Source organism: Vulpes vulpes, chromosome 2 (assembly GCF_048418805.1).
Source record: "Vulpes vulpes isolate BD-2025 chromosome 2, VulVul3, whole genome shotgun sequence".
NCBI classification, from domain to species: Eukaryota; Metazoa; Chordata; class Mammalia; order Carnivora; family Canidae; genus Vulpes; species Vulpes vulpes.
Genome location: NC_132781.1, coordinates 27,799,510 through 27,808,195, shown reverse-complemented (window position 1 = coordinate 27,808,195; position 8,686 = coordinate 27,799,510). Strand labels below are relative to the sequence as shown.

The 8,686-nt window shown below is 38.0% G+C and overlaps 1 long non-coding RNA gene across 1 annotated transcript; it reads right to left on the bottom strand.

Moving 5' to 3' along the window:
- Positions 1 to 1,301: 1,301 nt before the first annotated feature.
- On the bottom strand, positions 1,302 to 8,051 carry LOC140597780 (uncharacterized). Its single transcript, XR_011999708.1, has 3 exons — positions 7,898 to 8,051; positions 6,397 to 6,467; positions 1,302 to 3,226 (listed from the first exon to the last, which is right to left on the bottom strand). It is a non-coding gene; the product is annotated as an uncharacterized lncRNA (long non-coding RNA).
- Between the last annotated feature and the right edge of the window lie 635 nt (positions 8,052 to 8,686).

Sequence of the window (8,686 nt, the reverse complement as noted above, 5' to 3'; positions counted from 1 at the left end):
ACACTCACACATTTACACATTCATGCTATTAATTTGAATATCCTTCTGCATCCTCTTTTTTCCTCCCACAAGGTTATGAACTTCTTTCCATGTAAAGAAATACATAACTTTAAGTGGTTGCATGTAATTCCAATGGATAAAAATAATGTAATCACTTGATAGACATTCAATTTGCTTCCAGATTTTATGAGACTTTTCTTCCTATGGCAAATAATGTTTTAATGAGCATATTTGTCCAGTGATATATGTAATGCTATAGTCCAAAATGTAGAATAAGACAGCAGGTCTGTGCCTTGCTCCATTTAGTTTGCTCTTTGAAAGTGCACCTTTTGGCCAAGTGGCTGATAGCTCTCTCTTTTTCTCTAAGAGATAAGTCATATGCTTTAAAAAAAAATGCCATATCAGCCGCCACAAAGATGGACTGTGACTCAAGCCTAGAATGAAACCTGTTTTCTCTTTTCAGGGGAACTCTGAAGTATTAAAAGGATGGATGTAGGGTGCTAAAAGAACAATTACAGTCTCTGATTTTTCCCTAAACTGGCATCTCTACCCGAGGAAGCTCTAAATATGAAATCCACTTGTTCGGCTAAAGCCTTACTTTGTTCAGTAAAATTCAAGCTTGAGGGCTGTCAAGAATCGTGAGTCTCATCACTTGTCAAAAGCCCAGGGAAAAGACAGGGCTATTGAAATCAGCTGGAAAGGAGAGAAAGGAAACTCTCAGAGGTTCAGAAACCAAAATTCAAAAAAGTTAAAAACTCTGCTGCTTCTTTTTTGTATTTATATAAATTTCTATTTCTGGACATTTTGGGAAATTAATGTGCAAGTCTGCAGTGTCTGTGTTAATGACTCTAGCTGTATAAGCAGTGAATCATCTCATATGGTTCTATCATGTAAATTCCCTTTATACAGTGTATATTCTTTTAGATACAAATTCTGTTAATATTTTTTATGTAGTTGCTCTTTCCTTGTGTTGTTCTCATGCAGAAATATCTGTTTCCCTGTAGATATTTATCAGGCAGATCATGCCTACGTTGCAGAGAGAGAGATTACTCTGCTATCATTTTTCTGCGTGGTAAATTGATAGCTGTGAAAGAGTAACTGTGGGTATAAAATTTTCCAGGAAGAGTACTAAGACAAAGAGGGTAGGGGATATATAAACTAGTATCATGAGTCTTCTCTATTAATGGACATTATTGTACTCTTTGAAAAGTATTTTGGCTGATTCCAGCACCACTTTCAGATTTCTCTTTTTCCATAATAATTATTTTCTTTACCAAAAAAAAAAAGTTAAACCATCCAAATAAAGTAAAAGTAGATTTACTTAGATTCATCTTATAGCCAGTTTTGTTACAATACTTGTAAAAATATAAATTTATTCCAAGGTGATTAATATATTGAGGAATAATTTAAGTATACCTCAAATATCACATTTGCTTATTTGTGATTTTATTGGGAAGAAACATCAGTGAATGCAGAAAACCACATGCAGTTGAACCCACTCAAAGAGAAATACATAAGATATGGCACACACACACACACACACACACATACAAATAGATTCCAAAGATCTGTAGCTGCTTCAATTCATTGTTAGAAGCCTCAACCATCCACATCTGGCATATAGTTTTCTCTCTGGTTTCAGATAACCCTCCTTCCACGTGATAGGATACAAGAAGGAATAAGCACCATGTGGGTATTATTCCTGCCAAAGATGCATGAAATGAATCTAATTTGAAATATCAAACAAACCCAAATAAAAGGATATTCCCCCAAATAATTGACCTGTAATCTTCAAAAGGAGAGAGTGAGAAGCTTTTCCAGACTGGAGACTAAAGAGAAATGAGAACTGAATGCAATTCCTGATCCTGAGTGGGATCCTTTTGACATATAAAACATTATGAGGATACTTGAATGGGGAATAAAGATTGGTATAGTAATGTGACAGTGTTAGTCTCTTGGTTTTAGTAGTTGGATTGAGTTTATGTAGGTGAATGACCATGTTTGTACAAAACATCGCAAAGTATTCGATAATGATCAGATTAGGTTGACAACCTATTCTATATTTATTTAGGGAAAAATAAAGTTTTTTGTACTGTACTTTCAGGGTTTCTGTATGTTTATAATTATTTTAAAATGTTTAAGTCAATAACTCTTTTTAATAAATAAAGTAAAAAGATAGCTACTTGTATCACAAGCTGCTTGTACTTTAGAAGCCAACTTGGCTAAGTCAGGGTACCCAGATATTTGGTCAAATATTATTCTAGTGTTTCTGTGAAGGTATTTTGTAGATTAGATGTTTAGATGAGATGACATTTAAGTACAAAGACTGGGTAAAGCAGATTACCTTCCATAATATGAATGTGAATATGAATATGAATTACCTTCATCAGAGGCATCCAGACTTGAGCTACAATTCTCTGGGCCAAATTATATAAGACAATTCCTTAAAAATAACCAATGTCTCTCTGTAGATTGATCAATTGATCGATTGAAAGATAGACGACAGACATGTGGAGATGCATGGATATAAGAATGCATACAACCATCCTACTGGTCCTATTTCTCTGGAGAACTCTAATCAACTATTCTTCTTTTCTTAACTGTGTTGTTGTGTGAGAATTCAAGACCCATATTGAATGACCTTCAAAGTATTCAGAAGAAAGTAGGAAACTAAAACTTATAATGTGAATTATGTCATTTAAAAAACATTGACTCAAGTTTTTTTTAAAAGAACATTATGATATCCAAACAAGACACATTTATGTGCCAGATCCAGCCCTCAAGATGCCAGTTTGTATCCTCTGCTCTATGGACATGACACTGAGAGCTTTGCCAGCCTTGGGTGGTCACAGTAGTGAGAGGACCAGAGAGGAAAGCCAGTGGCCAGGGCTCAGGCACCACACAATTCCTTCAACCTGAGAAGCTCTGTTTTGGATGTTTTCCATCTTTATTTTCTATATGAGGTTTCCCTTGACAGAGGGTTTCAAGGCTGAATTTTTAAGATGTTTAAAAACTACTCCTAAGAACTAGTATCAAATATCAATATATCACCACAGAGATGCTCTCAATGATTCTCTTGCTCAGCACCCAAGCCACGAGTACTGCTTTTCACTTTATCACTATGAAATGTGATGGTCCCATAGCAGGATTGGCTTCTGCCACAGCCTCTTCAAAGTCTTCCGAACCTCCTTCTCCTGGGAAGACTGGAGTGCTTTTGTTTGTATGTCTGCAGATCAAATGAAAAACAAAAATCTGAGTATTTACTGGGAACCTCAAATATATGGTGATGTGTGGGATATCTGCTCTCTCTGTTTATCTTTCTTTCAATTCCTTCTCCACAGCTCTAATCCTATGCCTTACTAGCTCCTGACTGGATTCCTTCCATGTTGTAAAGGAGGCTTCGAGGACATGATCTGAAGAAAGTGAGTGTGATGATGTAACCATCTCCAAATCCTAAAGGGGTCAGTGCTCAGACATCAAGCACATCAAGACAATACTCCAAAGATCACGGCAGCATCATGATTTAAGAGCCAAGCATCCTGATTCATGTGTCTTATGAATGATTTGCTCATATGTATCAGTTCATCAGAAAACATGGTAAGAACATGAAATACAGAATTTAGCAGTCAGTGGGAAGTTAAGCCGGTATTAGAACCCCAATCTAGTGTTTGGAATGGTGTGGTGGGAATCCCAGTTCTAGAATAAAAGTAGAGGTCTGCTTCAGAAAAAAGAATAGTCTATGGATGAAGACCCAGTCTATAGGAGTGAATAAATCCAGGAGACAACATGGGAGCCACATGTCTGTCCATGACTTACTCAGTAGTGGAGTCTAGATGATGTCAGCAGAGGTAGACTCAAGTAAAACAAGGATATGGCAAAGCATGTGGTGGCCCATAGGTCATGGCTCAGCCTTTACATCCAAGGATTGGAGAATATGACTTATCCAAGCCCCGAACCAACAGTTCAGTCTGGTGGAGCCAACCAAAGTAGGGTAGATCCTAATACTCAGTGGCCAATTCTAATAGTTCAACAGAAGGGTAGAAAACAAACCAGAAGCTGAAAGTAGCCTCTGATGGTAACTCTTTTCTAGAGCATAGTTACATAACTTTCTTTAGAATAAGTCTCATTTCCTTGGAAAAATGATAAACCCTTGAGGCAAGGACAGATTTTCTGCCTTTTTACATCACATGTGCCTGTCCCTGTGACCACCATGTAGATGCTTTCCACCCAATCTTGCCTCTTTCCCTAGCACTGTCAGGAGCCTGTTATATTTTTCTATTTAAAGATATATATGTAATGGTTCTAATAAGTACATAAAATAATCACAGCACACAGAAGCTTTACAACCTGACTCCCATCCAACTTTCCAAACTCCCCTTTTTCCATGCAAGCTATGCAAACCACTCAAACTTCCCCATGTGCATCAAGCCAGAAATAAGCATTGAATTTTACTCTGAAAACTTATATGCAAGAAATATCTCTTGATTTTTTTCTCCTTGAATCAAATTAAAGCTAATGTTGTACCCATTTTACTCAGTTGAAGGTAAATTCAATCTTAGTTATTATGGGGCTGTCTCCCCCATCACCCTCTCCCTTAGGGCCCTCTAAAGTTCTATATTGAGTGGAGTATTCAGAGAAGCTACTGTGTGCTGTCCACACTCACTGGTGACATGCCTGCTATCCAAACCCAGGAGGTCTGCAGACCTCAGCTTCCCCTGCTCTCCCCACGCCCACACACCCCAGCTCTGCATTTCCACTTCTCACATGTCCCACTAGCATCCCTTCCACTAGGAAGGAGGTTGCCTTCAGATAACACCTTTCAGCCCCAAATACAAAACTCTTCTGATTTATTTATTCAGTTGTTTGTTTGGCTGTCTTCTTAAAAATGGAAAGAAAGTGGTGTGGGAGTGGGAAACAAAAACAAAAAAACACTACAATCAATCCTTTAATAAACTATGCTTCTCTTACTTCCAGTGTTCTCTCTACCTAGGCAACACTTTCTCTCCTTCCAGTAATTTCTCTCCTTCCTTCCAAGACCAGCTCAAAAATCATCTCCTTGGTGAAATCTTGCACTTTTTTTTTTCCCCTACCAGAATTTATAGCTCCCTCTTCTGGTCTTTGGCACTTTATACCAACCTTTCCTGTAGCACTCATCCACCTGAACTGTGTGTTTTATTAATCACATGTCTGTCCTGCTTCACATATTGTGAGTTTCTCAAGGGTAAGAAATACATATTATTTTTGTATAATGCTAGAAACTGATGAATGCTCAATAAATGCTAGAGGGAATGAATGCATGGACTTAAAATAAGTTTTTCAATATTTATTTGGCTGACTCTATGTGTGTGTGAGTGTGTGTGTGTGTGTGTGTGTTTAGAGCAACCATAGACAACATCCAAATAAATAAATCCAATGTATTTTTCCTGCCAGTCAGGGTTGGATAAGCCTGATATCTAAGAGACAGGCAAGGAACACCCTCAAGGACCAGTCCTGACCAGCAGCAAGCAGCTTCTTCCAAAATGGCAGAACTGAGTCCAGGTGGCAAATACTTTCCCATTCTTGGGGAAAACATTTTCATTAATTCTTTCAACTAGGAGACTATCTTCAGCTGGATTCCTCAAGTCAGACCCTGAGATAAGAATTTGTGAGCCAGTGATTTTATTAAGTAAATTTGAGGAAAAATCCATAAGAGAGTGGAGAAAGGAAAAAAAAAAAAAGGCTAAGGGAAGAGGTCAGGCAAGGGTGCAATTTGAGGCAAGTTTCCTGAACTTACACGCAGCCTGAGCAGCCCTGGCAATGGGGGTGGGGAGGAGACTTACTCTCAGGTACTTCCCATTTTTTGTACTCGAGGCACAAGTAGCTCCAGTGGCTTGAATGTGGCCTCCGAAGAGAAGCCACAGACACAAGCCACTGAAGGCAAAAGCTCACAGAAGCCTAGAGAGGGGCTGGAAACAACAAATGAGATCTGATTTGCAACATGGAGAGTGTTCATTAGGAGATCACCACTTCCTCTGGGCAGCAGGGCTGCATTTCCTCTGGGAGGGCATAAGTTGAAGCAGTTATTTCAAATCAGCAAACATCCTCTGCCCACACCAGGCTTGTGTCAGTGTCATCCAAACATAGTCATCAAATGTTCCAAAGTGACTTGTTCTCAGACATCAGGATTTTGCACAAAGCTAGAATATATTGCATATTGCTTATGACATGTACATTGGGATTGAAAAGATGGAGATTAAATCCACAAGTACCCTTCAACAGCGTAGTGTTTTCAGTTTACTCATACTTTAATAGGAATAATAATATCCTTCATGTAAAACGATCATAAGGATTAAATGCAGGTAACAATAATTTATGTAAAATACTCAGTAAAACATAGGTACTCAACTTATGACTTACCAAGGTTGTTGTTTTTCTGTTTTGTTCAATGTTGTTCCCCAGTGCCCAGAGCTCTGACCAGTAGGTTCTTGCTAAACAAATGAGTAAATGAGTAAATGAATAGATTTATTATGTTACAGCCATTCATTTATTCCAATACTTAATTAACATAAGTCAAATGATTATAGGGGATTCAAATTTTAATCAAACAGCCCACATCTTTGAGGAACTTCCAGTCTAATCAAGAAGATGAGATGGTAATAACTATTATATATAGAAAAACTAGGCATACAATCAGGTAAGGAAGTGTTCAATGTTTTAATAAAGTGTTATAGAGGCAGAGGAAGAGAGGAGAAAACCAAAGTCAGAGGTTGGGGATGAGAGATGGCTTAATGAAGTAAGGAGAATTTTAGCTGAGATTTTGAGAAAGAGGTTGCATTGCATTCTATATTTGGCAATATTTGAATTGCTTCTCTATAGCAGCAGTGAAAAAATAGACAACAATCTCAGTTCTCATGGAACTCACATTCCAAATACAGGGACAATGACAAACAGTTGATAAAGCAATTCATAAGTAAGTATATAAGTAAGCAGTGATGACTGTTATGGAGAAAAATAAAACAGGGAAATGGATATGGAGGGGAGGGTAGTGTTTCTTACACATCAACAGGCAAAGGATAGAGCAAGTCTTACACATATCCCAGAGAAGAGCATTTCAAGCAGAGAAGAGTAATAGTGAAGACTCTGGGACAGAGCCGGTTGGTGGGTTTGGAGACTGACAAAGAGGCTAGGGGCGCTGGGGTAAATTAACAGGTAAGAGATGAGGTCAGAGAAGTGATGGGCAGATTATGAACTTAAAGCAATAGAGAAAGGATATTTTAAGTCAAAAGGTCACTTGGATAAAGTACAGGGTATGACCAGGAATACCAAGCTAACAATTGATACCAGCAAGGACAACAGGCCTCTCTCAGGCCATATTAAATCTCTCACACAAATAAGGGCTACCTAGAGAGTCTGGATTCCCTTTGCTCATTCCCAGGACCTGACATGCTGCTCCCTCCTAAATCTTTCCTGTCACCGTGTGTCTTCAAAAAGACTACTATTCTTGGCCTTGTGAGCCAAGTAGGTGGGCATCTTGGAAAGAAAAAAGGTCTGCTAAGGATGTTTCATTGACAGTGTTGCCTTTGACTTCACCATCTTAATGCAGCATAAGATCTGCATTTTCAGAGCAGGAGAGTTGGCAGAGAGCATATTGGCCCAAGTTGTGTTTGGTGATGCGGTTATTTATCATCGTTGAGCTTTCATCTGCTGACATGTGTGACAACTAAATGGTAGTTTTTAAGGGGTCCCTGTGATGCTGAGGAATGACTTAAAAGCAATGAGGGGACCATGGGCTTGGCTATTAGGTTAGACTTATTGCCAGCATATGGTATTCAAAGGTACCTGAGTCCCTTTATGATAGCTGGAAGAATTCTGTGGCAGGATGTACCGGACTTTATTGGCACAAATGAATGATACTAACCATGCCAGGGGTTTCGGAATTATGGAGATGAATTGGCTGGCAAACAGGAGGTCTGCAAGTCCTTCCCACACAGCTTTATTTTGGGAAACATGTGTACAATTCCTCCAGATTTAGATTCAAGGGAATATATCCTCTTGTTCATGGAAAGGAGCATCTGAGAGAAGAAAAAAAATGCATATAATCTACCTTCTCACACTATTTTGACTTTCTAGATCTAATTCTGTTATCAAATCAGAGTGCCAGCAGTAAAATAAAGTTAAGAAAAGTCTCTAGATAGCTAGGCCCAGAACTTAGTAAAAGGAAAGTTATCTTAATCATTAACATTTTATTTTGGAATAGAGATTTGCCATTTACAAAGCCTGTATGTGTGTATTTAAAATTATGTTATTCATCTGATTATCATAAAAATCCAGCAGGGTATGTGTGCCAGATATATTATCATTCTAGAGGTAAAAAACAAACTAACAAACATAGAAACCAGCAAACAAAAACAAAACCTGGGTCCAGTAATACTATGTGAATTTCCAGAAGGTGAAGATTGACAAAACCAAATACTCTTATGCTTACTCTTTTGCATACAGTTTACCTGATGCATTTTAATTCAATATTAAGCACAGAATATAATAGAGGGAATGTCTAGTATTAGCTTTCCTGACTTGTATGTACACATTTTTGAAAAAAACTAAAGAACTCACAAATAAATAGAATAACATTCATGATCATGGATTGGAAGAATTAATATTGTTAAAGTGTTCATATTACCCAAAGCGATCTACAGAGTCAATGCAA